Source organism: Metopolophium dirhodum, chromosome 2, assembly GCF_019925205.1.
Source record: "Metopolophium dirhodum isolate CAU chromosome 2, ASM1992520v1, whole genome shotgun sequence".
Taxonomy (NCBI): Eukaryota; Metazoa; Arthropoda; class Insecta; order Hemiptera; family Aphididae; genus Metopolophium; species Metopolophium dirhodum.
Window position 1 is genome coordinate 33,712,174 of NC_083561.1, and position 21,457 is coordinate 33,733,630.

The 21,457-nt window shown below is 28.7% G+C and overlaps 1 pseudogene; it reads right to left on the bottom strand.

The window, feature by feature from the left end:
- Positions 1–6,044: 6,044 nt before the first annotated feature.
- Positions 6,045–21,391, bottom strand: LOC132939146 (cytochrome P450 4C1-like; annotated as a pseudogene).
- Between the last annotated feature and the right edge of the window lie 66 nt (positions 21,392–21,457).

The window sequence follows — 21,457 nt, forward strand, 5'->3', positions numbered from 1 at the left end:
TCATGCATCTACGGTCATTTGTTTTAGAGTTACACCAATAACCAAAATCGATTTTCTCGAAAACAGATTTTGCGTAAAAATTCCCGTTTTTCCTTAATTTTTCTTTCGTTTTTCACGTCGCTTGTGAAAACTACTGGGGAATTTTTACTTTTGACCCCCCAAAGTACCAACTAGATTCACTTTCCTATCAGAAAAGTTACTATTGAAGAAAATCCAAGCACTTTTACTGTCCTAAAAGGTGATGACAGACACAAAAATAAAAAATAAAAAATAAAAAAAAAAAATAAAAAAAAAAACACACATCATTGTAGAATCAATACATTCATCGCTTCGCTCAGAATCTAAAATATCCACAAGAAAGTCAAATTAAATTTTTATGACCGTTTGAAATTCACTCTTATTTTATCACTTTCTTATTTTATTGTAATTAAAAAACGTATGACTTTAGATACTTAAAAATTTCACTGAATGTTTATAGCATTTTCTATACACGATAAAATTTTCCAAATATTTTGCTATATTTTGAGGTGTTTACGGGCGTTTTCAGTTTTCATTTTTTTATGTTATTTTTTCTATAAATATCAATAAAATTTTATTTGTTGGGTAAAAAGCGTGAAAATTTAATGCAAGGCTCCTGATATATCGTTACAATAGTAGTTGAAAAATATTAAAAATACATAGGTACAATTTTGTTTTATACGCATTTAAAGTTCAAATTTTGACAAATTTTATCAAATTTATAATTTAATAATAATTTTGTACTTAAAAATTTATAATATGTTCAACTTTTATAGCTAAGGATCCAAAATTTAAAACAAAGCTTCACGTAAATAGGTTATATATATATTACATTATTCACAATAATATCATCAAATATACTTGGTAATATCATAGGCTGACTGACCGTTTTCGCTCAGAATCGTTTTTCTTATACAATGATATTATATCATTGAATTCAAATTTAACACCATCCATTACAGTGACTTACTTGTAACCTACTGTACAGCAGAGCGACATCCGCACTTACCCACCTTTTTTAACATTATTTTGAGTTTTTCACCTATTCAACTAAGTCATTTTGTTTTTAATATTTAATTATATATGGTAATTAATTAATTTAACTGGAGGAAATTATTAAATTTGATAATTTATATAAGTATGCTAGGAGGAAACAACAGCAGTACAAACGGTATCCACCTTTTTAAAAATTAATTTGACTGTTTTTTAAAAACTTATTATTTTACTATCGCTTGTAGGAGTTAACACTATGTTTTGTAGGTAATCGAAAAAAAAAATCCCCGGAAATAAAATCCAAAATCCCCAAAGCAAATACTTATATATAAATATATAATTGTACATCATAAAATATACTCATAAGTCATAACTCCCTTTAAAATTAAAATATAATATATAACCTTATGACATTGCCTAGATAATAATCTTAACTTTAAACTTTATAAGAAGTAAATTCATTCAATGGCGTATATAGAAATAATTTTTGGGGTGCGCTATAATGCTATATAATATGATTAACTATTAAATGATACTTTAATTTTATAGTAAATTCTAAATAAATTTGTTACTTATATAGTCGTCGAAATTACCTCCCACTAAATATAAATAATTGCGATGTCATTACTTTTTTTCGTCTAGATAATGTTATTAGTTATGACTTTTATTATACAATTGATAATTGTAGCATATTACATATTAATACTTTAGTTAAAAAATCATTTTAGATGTTAAGATTCATAAACAGGAATACGATTAATTTAAAAAAAACATTAGCCCATTTATAATATAATGTTATTTAATTTCAGTATAATATTTGTCAAATTGAGATTCAAATTACTTTATTTTTAATTTGTAATACCAATCCGTTTATAAATAAATAAATATTTATATAGCAATATCATATTATAATATAATATGTACCTATTGGCTATTTATCAATATTATAATAATATAATAATTATCATTCAAATTTTATATATTTTTTTATTACAATTACTATTTTTGACAGCTGTACCCAACAGTACGGTTAGGTATTTATAGCTTTGGATTTTTTTTCCGAGGATTTTTATCCTAGATTCGTTTTGTAGGAGTCAACACTATGTTTTTGTAGGAGATTACCTACATTTGTAGGAGTTGACCATTCCCCATTAAAAGTGTGGTCACTCGTCTCTTGTCAGAAAAGTCTCGATATTCGTGAGAAAGGAATAACGGATGCGAATCGACCAGAATATACCAAAATTATGCTACGATACCCGAATTCTGCCTCGCCGGATATTCGCCACTACTACAGTCTACGAACACCACTCTTGAGGATAAGATCATAATATGATATATTTCGGTATTATATATTATCACAATATATAAAGGAGACCATGACAAGAGCTCGTCAGACGGTTACAGTATGGGTTAGCAAACGATTAGACGGTTAGGGATACGCAAGAGTGTAAGACATTTGGAGGCAGATCGTAAAACCACTAACAGTCCTATAACTATTAGTTCAGTCAGGTCGTAACACCGCTTACCACTCTATTGTAGCTTATTATTGTAATTTTCTATTAAACTATTAAATATATGTTAAATAAATACACATTATATCTGAATATATCACGTTTCATTTCCTGAGTTGATGTATATATCGACACGAGTTGGGACGTAACAGAAAATTAGCACTATATGGACAGGATATAATAAAAAATAAAAAAGTGAAACATTACTTCCTACAGTGATAACAACGATAATTATTCTAATTTAAAACTTCTAGACATGTCAAATCTACCAATAAATTAGTTTACTCATCCAAAATAGAATATCATGCAAAAAACGGGAGGATGATAAATAATGGAAACTCATGATATAATTCGCATAGTAAGCCATGAAATAACCCATACCTACAAACCTAATATACCCTGACCCATACCCTAACCTACATTATACAGGATATGGGAATTGGACCAATACAATTATATAAGTTATGTAAAACGAATCTAAATTAAAATATATTACAACTAAAAATATCAGTTCAATAATGTAGACCATATCTATAACTGGGAACCTGAGGGTTGGAAAATAGCTCTCCCTGAGCCATTTTAAGCCCTCCTTAGGATATTTTAATATATAGATTATAAGTAATATTTATTATAATAAATTATAAACATAGAAAGAGATAGTTAGGTACTTAGGTATCTAACAAAATAGATACCTAATGATCATACTATATAAAGTATAAACAAGTTTTCTGAAAAGGAAAGAAAGATGCAATTATAATATAATTAATTATACATAATATTATATATCTTTATATAATATATTAAATTTCTTCTGTCCGCGTGTGTCACTGAACTCCTCTTAAATGACTCGACTGATTTTTATGATATGTTGTGTGTGTGTGTTTTATAGTGGTTCCCTGCATGGTTTAGATTCACATTTGGACCTGGTATAGGTCAAACCCGGAGATGTGCTCAAACTGGGATTTTAAGATTTACGAAAGGCATTTTTTTATAAATGGTTGCCATTAGTTACTCGGCCACATGAGGTAAAAGCATCCATAAAATTGTCACTTTTATGGTATCGAATAAAGAAATTATATCTTAAAACAAATATGAGAGTTGAATGTATGTGTGTAGATATTATATAGGCACTCAAAAACTATTTAACAGATTTTGTGAAATTTTCAAATTGTTCTTGGAGATATCTGGTGCAGGAAAATCTGGTTATGCAATTATAATTGATTGTTGGTTTTTGCCTCTCGGTTCATCCGAAGTTAATAGCCTCATAGACCGTGTAAAATAAAAGTTATATCACTCATTATTTTTTTTCAGTTCACGAAAAAAGAAAATGTTTTAGTTTATCCAAATTGTTGCAAATGTTGCAATTGGTTACATATTATATTCATATTATAATTAGAAGAAATATGGCATAAAAATGTTGTACATAATAATAAATCTTGGGCCTGGAAACGTCGGACGGGACAACTAGTATAGCTAATATATTATAATACGTATAATGTATATACGATATACGATATACCTATACTTTATACTTTATAAAACTGTATAAATGTATACAACGATTCAATAAATAAATTGACATTTTATTTGTGGTAGTTTTGAATTACCTATATAATTTATATCATAGATACAATTGTGTATATGTAGTGGGTGAAAGACAAGTCTCCCACTCTTTTTGTTCTTGAAACTTTTTTGGCTCAGGCCCTATGTATTCGAGGACCCTATTTACGTCTATTGTATAACGTCACTTTTTATCGACAGCAATATTTATATATGAATGCTAAGCTCTATAGTAAAATAAAGATTCTAGGAAGAAATATCCCCAGATAAAAAAACCAATAGCAGGAAGCCAGGGAATAAAGCCCCTTTTAGTGAATAATTATTAATTAAATGAAGTTATACACGCGTACTATTATATTTTCTAATAGCTCCAATATTTAGCATAATTACATAATATTATTATCATGCATTGTCAAGAATTGTCATAAAGATAAACGTAAATACTAGTTAAATAAAAAATTATTAATTAATTAAAAATGTATATAAATTAAAAATAATTCAATAGCATGCTTTAACTGACTCATCGCTCACCGAATCTATAAATGTAAGCGTATTTAGCGGCAGTTTGCATTCTGTGTATTTTCTTTTCTTTTGGAAGGTTCGTTGATTTTTTTCCGAATACCCACTACGCTTTTAGGACTGGCTAACTACGGTATGGATTGAAATTAAACTATTATAATATCAGTCTATACTATACTTAGTAATTGAATTGATTCTTATTACTTACCTAATTAAATATTTTAAATCTATAACTATGTCATTATATTTTAAAATGTTTCATGATAAATATAAATTTATTACGAAACATCTTTAACAAATTATGATTACCCTTGATAAATAACATACTCCTTTAGTAAATGACAAACGCAGCATGTCTAAATTATTTTTAATTTTGGTAATATAATTAATCCAACACTTTTCTACTGTCGTTTAATCGTAGACATAATTATATGAATATATGATATATTATTGGTATATTTGATTAGTTAAACTGTTGTACTAGAATATTTTTAATTGACTAGGTATGTATTATAACTTATAAGCATTCGAGCATTCGTATTTACGGTTATTACTTAATAATTACTAAATACACACAAAATGATCTTTACATACTATTATAATATATTTATGCTTATAAACACATTACACACATTAATATATTATGTAGATCAGTGGCGAGCTGAAGGTCTCAATTTTGACGCAGTTGCATCAACTTTTCAAAGGGGGTGACGCCACCCTGTGCAGTCTGTGGCGCAGAATTACATGCTAAGGCCTGACCTCTTGACTCTTTTGACCAAATTTTATTTAGAATATCATAACATTGTTATGAGTTATAATGGGCGGTAGTGGTGGTGGTGATAACTGATAAGTATAGTTAATTATGAAAATGCGTCATTTGAAATTTAAGTTCAATCCGCCACTGATGTACCTATATTATATACGAGAATTATAAAACAAACTAAATTATTTATTAACGTAATAACGTATTACGATCGAATCGACGATTATTCGTGCAAGATAGTACACTACACTTCTACGCTATAACACACGGCAATATGCCAGACATGAGATCATGGTTCATGTTCATGTACCTATTATATTTTGCAAGGCCGAGCGTATTCACTAAAACCACGAATTTATATTACAGACTACATCTATATAATACTCGTCCACAATAAGGTAGACCTTCCATGTGGCATCTATTATTACATGTGTCTGCGGAGTGCAGACTACGAATGTTTCCGGTTTGACGCATATAATTTTATATTCAAATTGTATACTATAAAAACAATATTATTAATATACAATAATACACAGCCTCTTGAAAAATATTACCTATGTATAAGATTCACGGTTTACCTAACGACTTTTTACAATAATGTGTGTATAATATACTATTCATCATAGTATGGTTCTAACCTTCACTAATCATCCATCCAAGCAATATAATATATTCAAGTTTTAATTTAATTTATATGATGGTCTTCTATCCCTCGTTTGAATGAATACAGGGTAATCATTAGCACTTCTCAATAACAAATCTAATTTCAACTTTATGTCATTAAATGTACAGTTTGTGTGTACGCTGTAATTTCTCAGGAACGTAGACATCATTACTTTCATTGACAGCATAGCATATTTGGACCCTGTAATAATATTTAACAATAATAAAAAATACGGTCAAGTTACGTAAATCAATCGTTCTAAAATATTATATTACCAATGCATCCTCTCGGACCACCACTAAAAGCTATAAAGCTATACTTATGGTGTTTGGAAATATTTTCTTTGCTGAAGTTCTCTGGGTTAAAATCCAATGGATTTGGATACGAATCACAATCACGATGAGTGAATAACGGGGCTATATAACATGTAGTACCTTTTGGCAGTACGTGATTACGAGAAACTAAAATAAAAATGATTGTGATGTTATAGGAACAAACTACAGTTTTATAGTATTCACTCACTAATTTTAACATCATCTTGGAGTTCTCTAATTACTAATGGTAGTACTGGGAATAATCGAAGGGTTTCTTTTAAGACTTGTTCTAAGTACACAACTACACAAGTTTAGTAGTGTCTTCAGTAGTAATTGTTTGATCCCCATCACCTAATACGTCGTAAATTTCATCGTAAACTTTATTATAAAATATAAAATTATCAATAAATGTATCTACAACTATTCAAACATAACAAACATATGCATAAATTATAAATAAACAGCAAACTTTTATTAGTTTTCCAGTATACGACAAGTGTAATAAGGGTAATAGGTATGTGTGATTAAATAGGTACCTAACATAATATAGCCATGTATAGGCACTATTTAGATAATAATATATAGCAGAGGTAGGTATTCAAAATTGTTCATTCCCTTCGTTTTTTTTTGCAACATTTTGGTGACTCTCAGATTAATAAGGACATAGAAAGAAAAATATGTTTTAATGTATAATTATTTATAATATAATATAGGTACAATTCTCGTGTCACAGTGTTGGTGGTCGCACTCCTCCGTAACGGCTTGACCGATTCTTATGAAATGTTGTGTATATATTCAATAGGTCTGAGAATAGGTCGTAAAATATTTTTCACCCTCCACCCGGGGAGGTGTTCAAACGGAGATTTTGAGATTTACGGTGGAAAATTTTGTACATAAATGGTTGCTATTGGTTATATATGAGAAATAATTATTATAAATTAGTATTTATTTATTATTGGTTGCCCTTAGTTAATCGGGCTGATCAAGTGCAATCAACTCATATTTTCGCACATTGCCTACTTGATATGCTGTTGCACATTGTCCGCGATCTGACGTACAGTTACACTCAGAAGGAGTTGAACAATCATAATTTTTTTTTAGTGAGTTGTAATTTTTTACGGGCAACGAAGTGTATGGGATCAGCTAGTATATATTATATATATATGTATATAATATATGTGCATATATATTATAAATATAATATCAATTATATCAAGACAACAAATTTAATAATAATCATCAATAGAAAACTGAAATTAAATGTTTTATGTTTAAAATAAAACAATATATTAGGTAATTGTAATCATCATTATTTTTTTCCACTTTTATGTCACGACTCCCCTGACAAATACTCGCGACGCCCCTAAAACCATGGGTTTACGTCAATTGCACCAGAAATTACAGATAAAAAAAAATTTATTGGATTCATAAAGGTTATACATCAACGGCGCCGGATGATATAATTGAGGTACAAAAATTATAATAATTTAATTAAGTGTAAAAGTTGCTCAACCGCTAGCTTCATTATAAGAATTAATTAATTAAATATTGGCCGATGATACAGTTATTTTAGTTTGTAATATACCACTGATGTATATAATTTAGTTAATTATTCACTAAAAAGTTCTAAAAGGTTTAGTTTATATTTGTGAATCAAAATTATTGAATACATTCCATCCAAAAATAAGTCTTGTGGATTTTGAGAAAAGTTTACATAATGCTATAATTACTGTTTGGCTTACTACAAGGCAAGACTTTATTTTAAAAATTTTAATTTTGAAAAGTTAAAGATATTTAAAAAAATGTTGAAATTTGTTATTTCTAAACGATATAATAATATATAATTATACATTGAGTATATAATGGGAAAAACGCAACGAGTTGCCTTCAGAAATATTGCCACAATTAAATTTCATAATGGTATTTTTATACTCGAGAACCCAAATTGAGCGAGTTCTATACTCAGACTGCGTAAATATGTTTTATCGTATGTGTGTAAGACGGAGACAACACATGCGGGGTGTAACGTCCTCCTAACACATTAATTCTAGTATATTTTAAATATCTAAAAATATTATATCTCATATCTTCTTATAATATACCTGATATGTGAGTATAGTACAGTAGTATATATTATCGTTTTGTATATATTATATTTCTTAGCGCAATCTATGTATATACCTATTTCATTTGCGATAAATTCAACGGCCCAAAATATGTATAGCTTTTTAATTTGTGACAAATCCCCTGGAACAAAATATGTTTATATTTCAGGTACCTGTCTTGTACCTAGCAAGCGACGAACATCGGGGGCGGTGACGCATAGTTGAAGTACCTCTGCAGTCTGCAGATATAATATAATAATTAGTAATAGAGTAGTATTTACGATTTTAACGATTTCGTAAGTTTGTTTCAAAATTTTTTTCGTATCAATAATAATATTAAAAATACAATTTTATCACGCGCGTGCACCGAAAGTTTTTTTTATGTTAGAAAAATTAGCTCTTTCCATTTAGCGGGTAACAGGCAATTTATTTTTTAAGTTACTGTTCAAATCAGATCAATGATTAAATATGAACGCATCAATACGTTTTATAAACTTTATTTAATATATCAACTATTAGCATTTAGCCGGTTGGTACAGCTCGGCGAAACAGTTTGGTAAATCCTGCAGAATCCTGATAGCGAGAACAGGAAAATCAATTTGATATAGATTATCGTTACCTAATAATAATTGCCAATATTATTACCATATACCGATACAGGTGGTTTTGGAGCGTGACAAAAAATAGTATAGGTGGCTCGTGCAGGAAGTAAATTTCAGTCTTGGATGAAATGCTCGTGCAGTCTCGAGTCGTGAGTTCGTGACGCACACGCGTCGCCCGAGAGTGAACTTCCCGCCCTTGGTATACAATATAAGATATTTTAAGTAATAGGACGTTGCACCCGCATTTGTTGTCTCCGTCTTACACACGTACGGCATAGCAAAAACGTTTTGGCGCGGGAAAGAACCGGACAAGATTACAGTCATAACTAAGAAACGACATTTTCACCACACAAAGAGGAGAACTTTGGCTGTGCAATATCGTTTTTATTTTTTTGACACCACTTATACGAAACAAGTAGAAACATTTAGAACATGTTATTTTAAGATTTTTAATGTATACAAATTACAAGTACTTTATTCATAAGGTTATACTCACTTGGATATCAGAATGGATAGCTAATAATAAAAGAGAAAAACATAGTGTAATAGCACTGGTTTCACTACCCTGAAATTAAATTAATATTAACAAAAAAAAAATTGACTTAACTGTATTCATTTATAGGTACTTACGCCTATCATCATTGTAACCACCTCATCAAGAATATCATTATCAGAAAAGTTCGCACCAGTTTCATTCAATTCAAATAAAGTGTCCAAGAATACTTTTAAATTTTTTTTTATAATAATATTGAGTACATTTATATTATTACAACGCACTACAACAAATGTTCAAATAACTCACTTTCTTCATCGGTATTATTCATGACAATCGTTTCTTTTACGATTTTCTTTTGTGCAAAAACTTCTTTCTTTTCATTGATCATCTAACAAATTCAAAAATACACTGTTTACTGAATGTCTAGACCTTTTAGTCTCTATTACACGCCTACCTTTAATGGTAGTTTTTTCAAAGTTTTGAAAACATTAGATTGTCCTTGAAGACTAAGAAATAAAGAGAAAAAAATATTTGGAAACAACCATGGTTTGTAAATCCTTATTGAATCTAATTCTGATGCTCTAAAAAGTTGAATATTTAATTATTTCATAGTAAAGTCTTTAAAATTTGTGATAAATTGAATTTTTTACTTGATCATAGCTTTTTCGAATTCAGACCCACATTGTGAATGACTGTCAAGATTGTAACCCATTGCATTTTCTATAAATGATAAATTTAGACAATAACTAGCTATATTAAGTCTTCAAAGTTCAAATAGTATATGAATATTAAACGTACGATATATTAAATTAAGAGCAGTAGGTGCAATGTAGTCCCAAAGGGCAAATGGTTGTGTTTTACCTAATTCCTTCTTTAGATTTCTAATGAGAATCTTTTTTTTCTCATTAAATACAGGAAAAAACTGACTTAGTAGGTTGGCATTAAATAAAGGAGTAATAATCCGACGGTGTTTCCGCCATTTATCAACTGTAATAATAAAAGAAAAATTGATACAATGTATTGACTCCAGACAAAATTTGCAATTTTGTAAGATAATGTACCAAAATATTTCCAATTAAAATATTAAAAATTCGATTGAATTAATCAAAATTAATTTTTAACGTGTAGGTAACATTAATTTGAATTTCCGTACAAATTCTAAATTTTGTACGTTAAATGTGTGTAGGTATAGGTTACCTAGTACTTACATGAGATTCTGAGCAGACCGATGAATTTATTTGTTTTACAACGTTGTTTTTATGGTATGTGTACATAATAATATTATGTGTAAGCCGTAAGGCGTAACTGTACGCTTAATCTACTAGTAGATAACCGTAATGGCGTGATTTATATTAACTTTTTTTTTAACATAGGTACCTATTTGGTATCCATTATTTCATAATCCTGAAATAAGATGTTCAAACGGAACCTTTAGAAGTTATTCTATTGCTATTTGCCACCATACTACTATATTAACCATTACTGGGGAACCATCACTATATAGTATACCGTAATACTGTATAATAGTGGCGTGCTCAACTTTTTTGAAAGGAGGCATATATATATACATATATACATTTATGACTTTTCTCACACCACGTTGTATAGGTATACACTCATTGCTATATCATATATTTTATATTTTTATATGACAAAAATAAGCCAAGGCGGTATATGACACTTGCACCCCCTCCTATGAGCACGCCCCTACCATAGAACTCAAATATATATAGCTCAATTAATGTTATCAACAACAGATTGCAGATAAACTATTCTTTAAAAGAGAGGCGTTAAACATTAAACTCAGCAAAACCGTTAAGTTTATGACTATTGACCACTGTATAAAAAACTGCTTGTAAACGAACTATACCTTTTTAAGTAGGAACTCCGTATACTAGATTCGAGCTAAGCTCAGTTGGTATACGCATCAGCTCTTATCATTATTTTAGAATATAAATCTTAAATATCGTATTATAATGTTATTGAATTATCTATGTTGAAATAAACAAATAAATAAATATATATAGGCTGACGCCAGAATCATTTTTCATACGCTGCAATAATAAATCCTTGAATTCAAATTTAACACATCCATTATACAGTGACCTATTCATAATAACTATAGGTAAACTTCACACCTACTGTAACACAAAATGTAAAATTTTGAGTAATTTTTAAAAGCGCTGAAAAAATAAAAACCTGAAAAACATTACAATATACATAATATATTTTTTTTATTAGATTTTAAGGCTTCGACGACTGAGGTCATTAGCCTGTAAGGTTGGTAACGTTGGTGCAGTAGGGTTGGGACTGTTGGTACAGTCGGTTAGGAACACGTGTATGTGTGACAAGGTTTTTGCGCACAACGAACCCGGATGGTCACCCATCCGAGAACTAGTGGCAGCGGCCATTGCTTACTCTTAATCACGTCACGTGATTGATTTCAGCCACTGCGCCGCGCCGAGTCACATATATATATATAATAATTACTTAACAGACGCAGAATTTTCCAAATTTTCCAGGCTTTCAGTAAATATTTTAAATTATCAAAGATTAAATATCGTAATTAGGTACCTGGTGCAGTTAGTAAGCCTTCACCAAAAATATTCTTGATGAATTCATAAAACCTGTCCTTTTGTAAAGCCTTTGAATTATTTAACACAATCTGAAACAAATTTGGTTTTATATTTAAATACATATTTTGATGACATATGGTTTAAATGGTTTAATATAATATAATAATATGTTTGCGGCGGACTCCGGTCGGCCCGAGAAGACCAGGAAGGCGCCGAACACACGCCTCGCAAATGTAACGTAAAATGTCATGTAAAAGGGGGGTAAGTCAAGGAATTGTCCCGTCTACCCCTCCCGTATGTAAATGTTTGATATCAAATAAACGATGGCGGCGCCGCGGAAGTAATGCGAAAGCAATACCCGCGGCATCGTCGGTTCAAAAAGGAAAAAAAAAAAAGTATATAATAATATAATTGATTTATTGTAACAAGATTTTGCTTATCTTGTTAACTGTTCAGTTTTCTCGATTCGGTCTGTATACTTTTGTAAAGGCACAGAAAATATATAATCAGAAAAATAATTACTTGTACGTCTTCTGGTTTAGTAATGTACACTCCGAAAAAAGGACCTAACCATACTTTAAAAGGCTCCGATCCGTAATTTTTGTAAAATCCCAGTAATACATTTATAACCTCTGAAGCAACAACAAAAAATTAATATAATAGATATTCATAAAATAACCATATAATTTTTATTTTTTATGTTTTATTTTTGAAGTGTCTTATTTCCCTTACGTTCGGGAGTGCCAAGAAGCTCTAGTGCTGAGCCAATGATAGGGTACGCCGGGGGCCCTTTCATTTTCGCGTCCAATTTATCGATGTGTCTATTGTTCCATTTGTAGCGGCACCAAAAAACGACAACAGAAATAATGGCCGAGTACAAGAGTACCTCAGTTACTGCCAATCTAAATTCACTGACCGACTGCATGATGATTGATCCTGTGATATAATTATTATTTAAATAACACTAATAAACTAATAAAGGGGACGTCAAACGTTGATTTGTTATCTTTAAGGCCAGGATTTATATTTATTTGCATGTTTTTTTTAATAGTCAAAAGGCGAAAAGTAGCTAGATAAGGTACAAGTTTGAATTATATATATCCGTCAATATATCCGGAATACAAAATTTTATTTTTGTATATTGTGTAATTTTTTATGTGTTCTGCATCTTTTTGTATTTTACGATTTTTCTTTGCATATAGATGATTTTAAAATACATACTTTCGCATATTTTGTAATTATTTGATGTGTATTACATATTTCTGTATTTTACGCGAATGCCGAAGTGTTTTATACCCATTTGTTTTACTATTGTTCGTTGGTTTTTCCGGACTAATCCCGACGGGTCAACATTAAGGAAAAACTATTTAAAAATTATGTATATGAACAAACCTTTGCCAAAATCCATGATTTTGATTCATATCAAAAAATATGGATAAGAGTTGAGTATATTATACCCTGTTCAAAATATAAGAAGCGCATGGATTTACGTAACAAAACAGGTTTTGCCCGATTCCACCCTTGCGCTTCTTATTGTGAATAGACTCTATTCGATACAGTATAGGTAATACAACTATTACAACTAGGTACTCACACATATTTCCGCTGCTCTTATTTTAATTATTAATTAAAATTCATATTTATTTGTATATATTTTTGCATATTTTAAGTGCATACATTTGAATGATAATCAATGCATGCATATAATTGCATATAATTCCGGGAGCCCTAGTCATCTTTAAAATTCAGTGTTTGAAAAGAATGGAACGTGAATGACATTAAAATTTTTAATAAATATGAATTGTATAAATATTGATTAATAATATTATTATAATATTCCTATTATATTTATTTGATTATGAATCATAAAAATTAAATACCAGTGGGCACGGCTAGACATATAACTATACAATGATATATTTTCAACGATTTTTGTATTAGTGTTTGGACGATGAATAAAAATAAAATAAAACAATTTAAATGAATGCATTTATATTTTTAAAGAACCTGAACGTGTTCCTTTTTTAAGCACTGAACGTTAATGAATTAGTTGTTTTGTTGAATGTTTCGAACAATAAAATGTTAGGTTAGGCACAAGAGATTCCTTCAGGCACGTAACCAGATAATTTTCCATAAGGGCGCCAACATTTCTGGCTTTTACCTCCCTTCTACTTTTCACTAAAATCTATAAAAAAAAAACGCTTGCCAAGTCAGGGATCGGCATGAAATTTTTCTTGATTTTTAATTTTTAGACATTTATTAACTGATAATCACCAAGCGGTATAACAATATAAATCCAGAAAAATGTGGGTGTGAACCACCCCACAAAAAATCATTTTCATTTTCATTGAAAATTTATTTTAATGGGCGTTTTTTTATGTTTTTCAGCTCTACAGCTTGGTAGTGAATTAACGATTGGAGATAAAAATCTGAAAAGCACCTCCTTCACTGCACCTCCTCCTAGCCAATGTGAATCCAACAAGATTCCAAACAACAAAATCCGTTCTCCAGTTTTGGAAATCTACCTCGCTAAATGAAAACCTAGCAAAATAATAACTCTTTTTTTATCTGTGAAAAATTAAATGATTTTTAAAAAAAAATTTTAATTCCACATTTAGTGTTCACTTGATAATTTCTTTTTAATGAGTTTTTAACCAACTTTCTAGCTATCATAGTTTAGGAGAAAAGTTAAAAAATAGACATTTTGGGACTGTTCAAGTCGACTTATTTTTTTATGGATTCAAGTCGTTATACCGCTTGGGTGTGATATCAAATCTCTATCATTAATATTTTATATTAAAGCTAGCTAAATTACCCACCTATTCATCATTACTGAGCTACATTTTTATTATTTTCCTATTTAACACAAATTCTTGAAGTTTTCAAAATTCAGACTTTTTTCATTTCAATTACCATACTTATCTGATTAAAAATCAAGAAAGTAAAATACTACATTTTAATAATAAGTTAAATGAGTTAGGTTAAATAAGTTAAATTTTAATAATAAGTATGAATAAGTTTAAAAGAACGCTTATACCCACATGTATTGTCTCCGTCTTACAAATGTAAATCATAGCAAAAACTGTTTTGCGCGGTAAAGAACAGAGAAAGTTAGTCATAACTAAGAAATTAAATTTTCACCACATAAAAAGAAGAACTTTGACTGTGAAATATAATTTTATGTTTTCGATATCAAAACTAAAAAAAGTTACTCAAATTTGAAAAACACAAAAATATTTTATTTTAAAACAATATAAGAAAAGTGCATCTCTTAACAACTGAATGCAATTATAATAAAAAAGGGTTTTTATAATTTACAATAATCCCCTCTTTGACAGTTATTTACATGTCATTGGATTTTAATTATACCTATATTTGGCTGTACCTATGTACTTAATAGTTTTTTACACTTTAATTTTAAAAATAAAACAGGTTTGGCTCATTATATCCGAATTTGAATTCTCTTCAAACTCTTAAATTACAATTAAAATCCTACCCGCCTTGAACGTGTTATAATTAGAATATAAAAGCATTGTCGGTACAGCATCAAGTCCGAAATTCGTGGAAGAGTGATTCGGTAAGGAAATAAAATAATGTACCTACCTATAAATATTTACTATTTAGATACATATTTATATTTAATATTTTTTTTATATAATTATATATTATCTAACTTGTATAATTATTTGTGTCAATGTTCAACTTTTAAGTAATTAACTTATTATAATTAGTCCAGAAAATTATAAACACGCATATAAAATATAATTGTGTATATAACACAACATGAATATACCTTTATAATTGTTGGTCTTAACATTATAAGACTACCGATTTGCCTGATCACCGAGGTGTCGTATTCCTTGTGAGCTATAACATGATGGCGAAGTATATGGAGCATATGGAGATTGGAGATCGAAATAAACACATTAGCAGGGACGGATAGGTTTATCGGGAAATCAGGATTTTCCCAGTGGGCCCTCGTCCGTATAAAATTATAGGGCCCTCAGTCTCAGCACCGTATTTTATGTGTTATAAATGTTATTATAATAATACAATAATATATAATATCGAACAAAACACAATTTTAAAAGAGTTTATTTCATTGGTTTATAAATAACGAGATAAGAACATTTGAACTGTAAATGCATATAAAAATCATTGTTCTTATATATACCTATATCATTAATATTTTTGAACTTCCATTAATGAAGCTTATAACTTATGAAAAAACCTTGCACTACAATTTCAAGCATTTATTTTTGACTAAGTGAAAAAGTTTTGATCAAGAATAATTTTAAAAACATTTCTCAAGACTATAGATTAGCTCAAAAATATTTCAAAAATGTTAAAATGCTAATATAAAATAATATTGGGTGAAAATTTCAAATGTCTATGATTATTAGTTTTTGAGTTACAACAAAAAAATTGAATCGATTTTTTCAAGAATTGTTCGAGAGAACACAGATAAAATGTTGGTACCAACACAAAAGTTTGATAATAGGTAAATTCACTCTATAATATAAAAACTGACACTTGACAGCATACTATTGAAACTAGTGAAAAAATATTTGATGTGTGTAAGACGGAGATAACACATGCGGCCATGCGGGTGCTAGTGTGGGACGTCCTCTTAAAAGTAGGATAATAGATCACTTTAGTCCAATTTTAAATATTAAGGTAGATTACCAATTCATTTTAATGATAAAACTGAATCCAACCCTAAAAGTATTAATAATTAATGTAGATTATAAGCATCTTAATGTTTTAATAAAAATAGAGGAGTATATAATAAAAATATAGTTGTTACCATTTAAGAAAATGTAGTTGATTTACAACTGTGTGCTTAAAAATAAAGAAATTGTGATAAAAAAAATATTGCTTTTGGGAAAAGTTTTCCCGTGTTTGGTTATATGGCATCCAAGCACGTGTAGTGTACACAGTAACAGTACCTCTTTCATTGTCGTTGTTGACGGGTCATCGTAATGGATGTGTGAACAATTTTAAAAAATATATTTACATAACTATATTAAATAATCCATTTTTCTATTAGTACCTAATACAGAAAGTGGATTTTGTAATATGAATACATTATTGACAAAATTAACGTAGGTACATATATTAGTGGGGCACACGGGGGGAGGCCGGCGGGAGGAGGATTAATAATAGGTCACAAACTCTGAACTCACAACCCCCTGGAATTCAATGAAATTTAATTCAAATTTAATCCATCAGTTACAATAAACTACTCAATAATGAAATACACTTGACACTTGGCAGCTACAGTACAGTGAAAATATTTGCCCACTTTATATCATTTGATTTGGTTAAGCGAACTCCAAATTTAACAATATGAGAACATTTGTTTGATAATGTGGATAATTATATATACTTAAGATATTTCGGTAAGAGATATAAAAAGTTTATGCAAATTAAGAAACTGTACCATGGCAATGAAATACAAAATATACTATGTAGGTACTGAACTATACAGAATACCCTCTACTCTCTAGCTTGGCCTAGCTATATTTAAATACGTAATAACATCGATAAAAAAACTAATATAATTATTTATGTTACGTATAGCTGCTCTACTGAAGGTATATTATTATTAATTAATTACTATTATCACCATCGGGTTCTTAGACACTCTGTTGTTGTTATCCACCAGTCACCACTATTTTTTTTCGGTAGGTACCTACATGCAATGCAACGTACAGCAAAACGGGTTTTCTTTTGTGCATCCGTGAATTATAATCAGACGTCGTAGCAGACCATTTATTGTTCGACGACCACGACGCAATTATAGTTTGCAAATGTCTAAAGGTCGTGATTCAACGAAATGTTACGTCGCTGTGAAAGATACAAAATATGTAAACAAAAATTGTCTCTCGAACATTATACTCATATTAAAGTCATATCATACACTAGCATTCAGTGCCATGATTTTCTCTGATCAATTATTTAAAAATATGTGAACATTTTGCAAAATAATTGCAAATTGGTTTTCAAAAAATTCAAATATTTTAAATAAAACGTGGATTTAAATACAAATTTTATTTAACTGGGAGCTCCAAAACAGTGCTTTAAATGCACAAATTCTTTCCAAACATAATAAAATAAAAAAAATTGTATTTAGACTGCATTGTAAAACATTTTTGTGTATATTTTATATTTTTAGGCATTTTTATAAAATATGTTTTTCGGAAGAAAAAACTAAAAATATCAAAAATAGCAAATGTTTAAAATAGCTAAAAAAAATGAAGATGCGTGATTTTGTTTGATAAAGTAAGCAAACAGTATATTATTTATTGTTTATCTTTACCGTACATACTAAAATTAAAATGTGTATTTAAAAAAAAAGTAATTAGAAAATGTATTATTAATAAATATATTAATATATTAAATTTGTTCCAATAAAATGTTCTGCTTGTTCCTTGCAAAATGTCAAGCTTATCTATGGCTACAATTTCAACGATAATATCTGTAAGATATAAGCATATTATGAATATGATTTTTATCTTTTTTTACATTTTTTTTGACAATACTTATTTACTTGTGAGTGTTTACTTATTTACATTTTTTTTTATTTCTTTTATTGTTTTTAATATTATCTTCTTCATAACTTTCTTAATTTTTAAAACCAAAAATAAAATTCTTTTATCTAACGAAATTGTTTAATTTGTCAATATTTAGAAATATACTTAAGTAAGTACATATCTACTTCTAATGTATTGATATTTATTTTAGATTCTGAGCGGAGCGATGAATGTATTGGTTTTACAATGATGTTTTTTTATTTTTTATTTTTATGTTTAAGTACACAATAATAAGTAGTCGAAATAATGCTTCGATTTTTCAGTATCTTGTTCGATGGGAAAGTGAATATTTTTGCATTGGGGAAGTCAAAATTTAAATTCCCAGTAATTTTCAAAAACGTCGTGAAAAACAATTAAAAATTAAGGAAACACGGGAGTTTTTACGCAAAATCGATTTTGATTTTTGGTATAACTTTAAAACAAATTACCGTAGAACTGTTTAGGGACATTTTCAGTTACAATTTTATTAGTTTTTTTTTCTGTCAATAAAATTTTATTTGTTGAGTAAAAGTTTTGAAAATTTAATAGGTACAATGCTTCTACTATACTGTTACAATGACATTTAAAAAATATTAAAAATCCTTAGTCACAGTTTTTTTTATAAGCATTTAATGTTCAAATCTTGACAAAATACGGAAAAATCACGAAAATTAGCAAATTATTTTGAGTTGAGTATTCATAAAAATTTTTCTTTACATAACATTAATAAAAAAATAATTGAAAAACAACATAATTTTTATATTTATAACTTGAATATACAATTTTAGATAAATATAATAAATTACAATTATTTAATTGTTGATCTGAATTTTTAATTAAAACTTATAATGTACAAATTAAAATATAATACATTTTTTTCGTTTAGCAGTCTCATTGTTAATTATTTAAAAAAATCTTATCTAAAATGTTTATACATTTTTAATACCTACTAAATTTTGTCAAAAATGTAGTGCAAATATTATACAACACACTTACGCGCTCATGCACAAATTAATAATAATAATAACTCCATTTTAATTTATGGCACTATGTCCTATACTCCTATAAACACAAAAAAGGACATAAGGGGTAATATCATAATTAGGTAAGACATAGACAACATATAGTTCAGAATGAATAATCCATTTTTTTGATTAAGTATACATTTAAAAATAGTTTAATTATATTATAATAATGATGAAAAACTAGTACTAAGACAGATGGAATGGAAATGAAACGTTCAGTTTTCATAATAAAAACGTGTTAGGCTTAACTGCTCTTTGGGACTTTCTTCTTTATATAGTTTTTAAGCTCAGTCTAACTGACAAAATGTAGGTATTACAAAACCATTCTCATAGGTACCTAACTCATATTTTATTTAGAATGTCATAAGTAGGAATTTATTTTTTTTAGGATTAAGCCGATTAAAGGTAGGTACAAAGGTATTTTTGTATGTATTTTATAAATGTGAACAATTAAAAATACACACAAGTTGTTGTCATTGTTAACCATACAACTTAATAGTTTTGGACCACACCAAAAATTATTATCAGATGGTATCTCATGAGAATTATATGTTTCCACGTTTTCTGTTAATGTAAAACCATAGATGAATGCATAAGGAATAAGTTGATGAGTAATATCTCTTAGCCCCCATTTCGCATTAGGCATCTTCAAATTACTATCAAATTCAAATTTTCTCGTAGGAGTTAGCTTATAATTATCAGTATATGGACCATACATAACAATTTTACCTTTTGGCTTTAATGCACAACAGCTGCCTCTAAAAATATAAAAATTAATATTATTGTACACTAAGTTAAGAGGGCGCAACACCCGCATGCGTTCTCTCCGTCTTACAAATGCATAACATAAAAGGTTTAAATATTAGAGTGAATTAAACTCTTATAAAATTTAGAGGTAAGAACATTATCTAGTGAACCTCTTATGGTTTTTTTTTTTTATAGGTATTTTAATTTTAAAGCAAGTTATGAGTATTTTAAAATTGTAAATTGTTTGTGCATTTTAAAATACTTATAACTTGCTTTAAAACTAAAATATAAAACAAAACCTATGAAGAGGTTTACTAGATAATAATCTTACCTTTAAATTTTAGGAGGTTAATTCACTCTAATTTTTAAATTAACAGAGCTAAACATGATCTCCTGAGCGTACAGTTTACCATGTTATGCGTTTGTAAGACAGAGAGAACGCATGCGAGTGTAGCACCCTCTTAAGATTAATAAAAACCGTTAATAACTTTTAAAACTTTACCTCCTGTACATATAAAATTAGAAACATACAACATGTTTATATTCAGTACCTATATAATCATATTGTATATTCATCAATTGACCACCAAAAGCCACATAGACGGATCAGAAGATACATCCAAATATTTTGCTAGTAATACATTTGACAAATTATGTGTGCAAGCAATTATAGTTTCAAAAAGTCTTCTATTAATTTCAGTTGGCTGAAACTCAATATATGGAAAATATGCTGCAAAATATGATATATGCTGGCCACCTCCAGAAGATATTTCCAATAAGCTACCACCAGATGGGTCCATACATTTTTTCAGAGACGATAAAATTGATTCTTTATTACGTTCAGGGGCATTTTCATGAAACATCTAAACAAACATGTTACACATACAAATAATACGTGCTATACAATTTAATCAAATAAGCAAATTGTATATTAAGTATCCAAATTACTAATCTATTAAAATTAGATGTCTAAAAGTTAAAGTTATAAA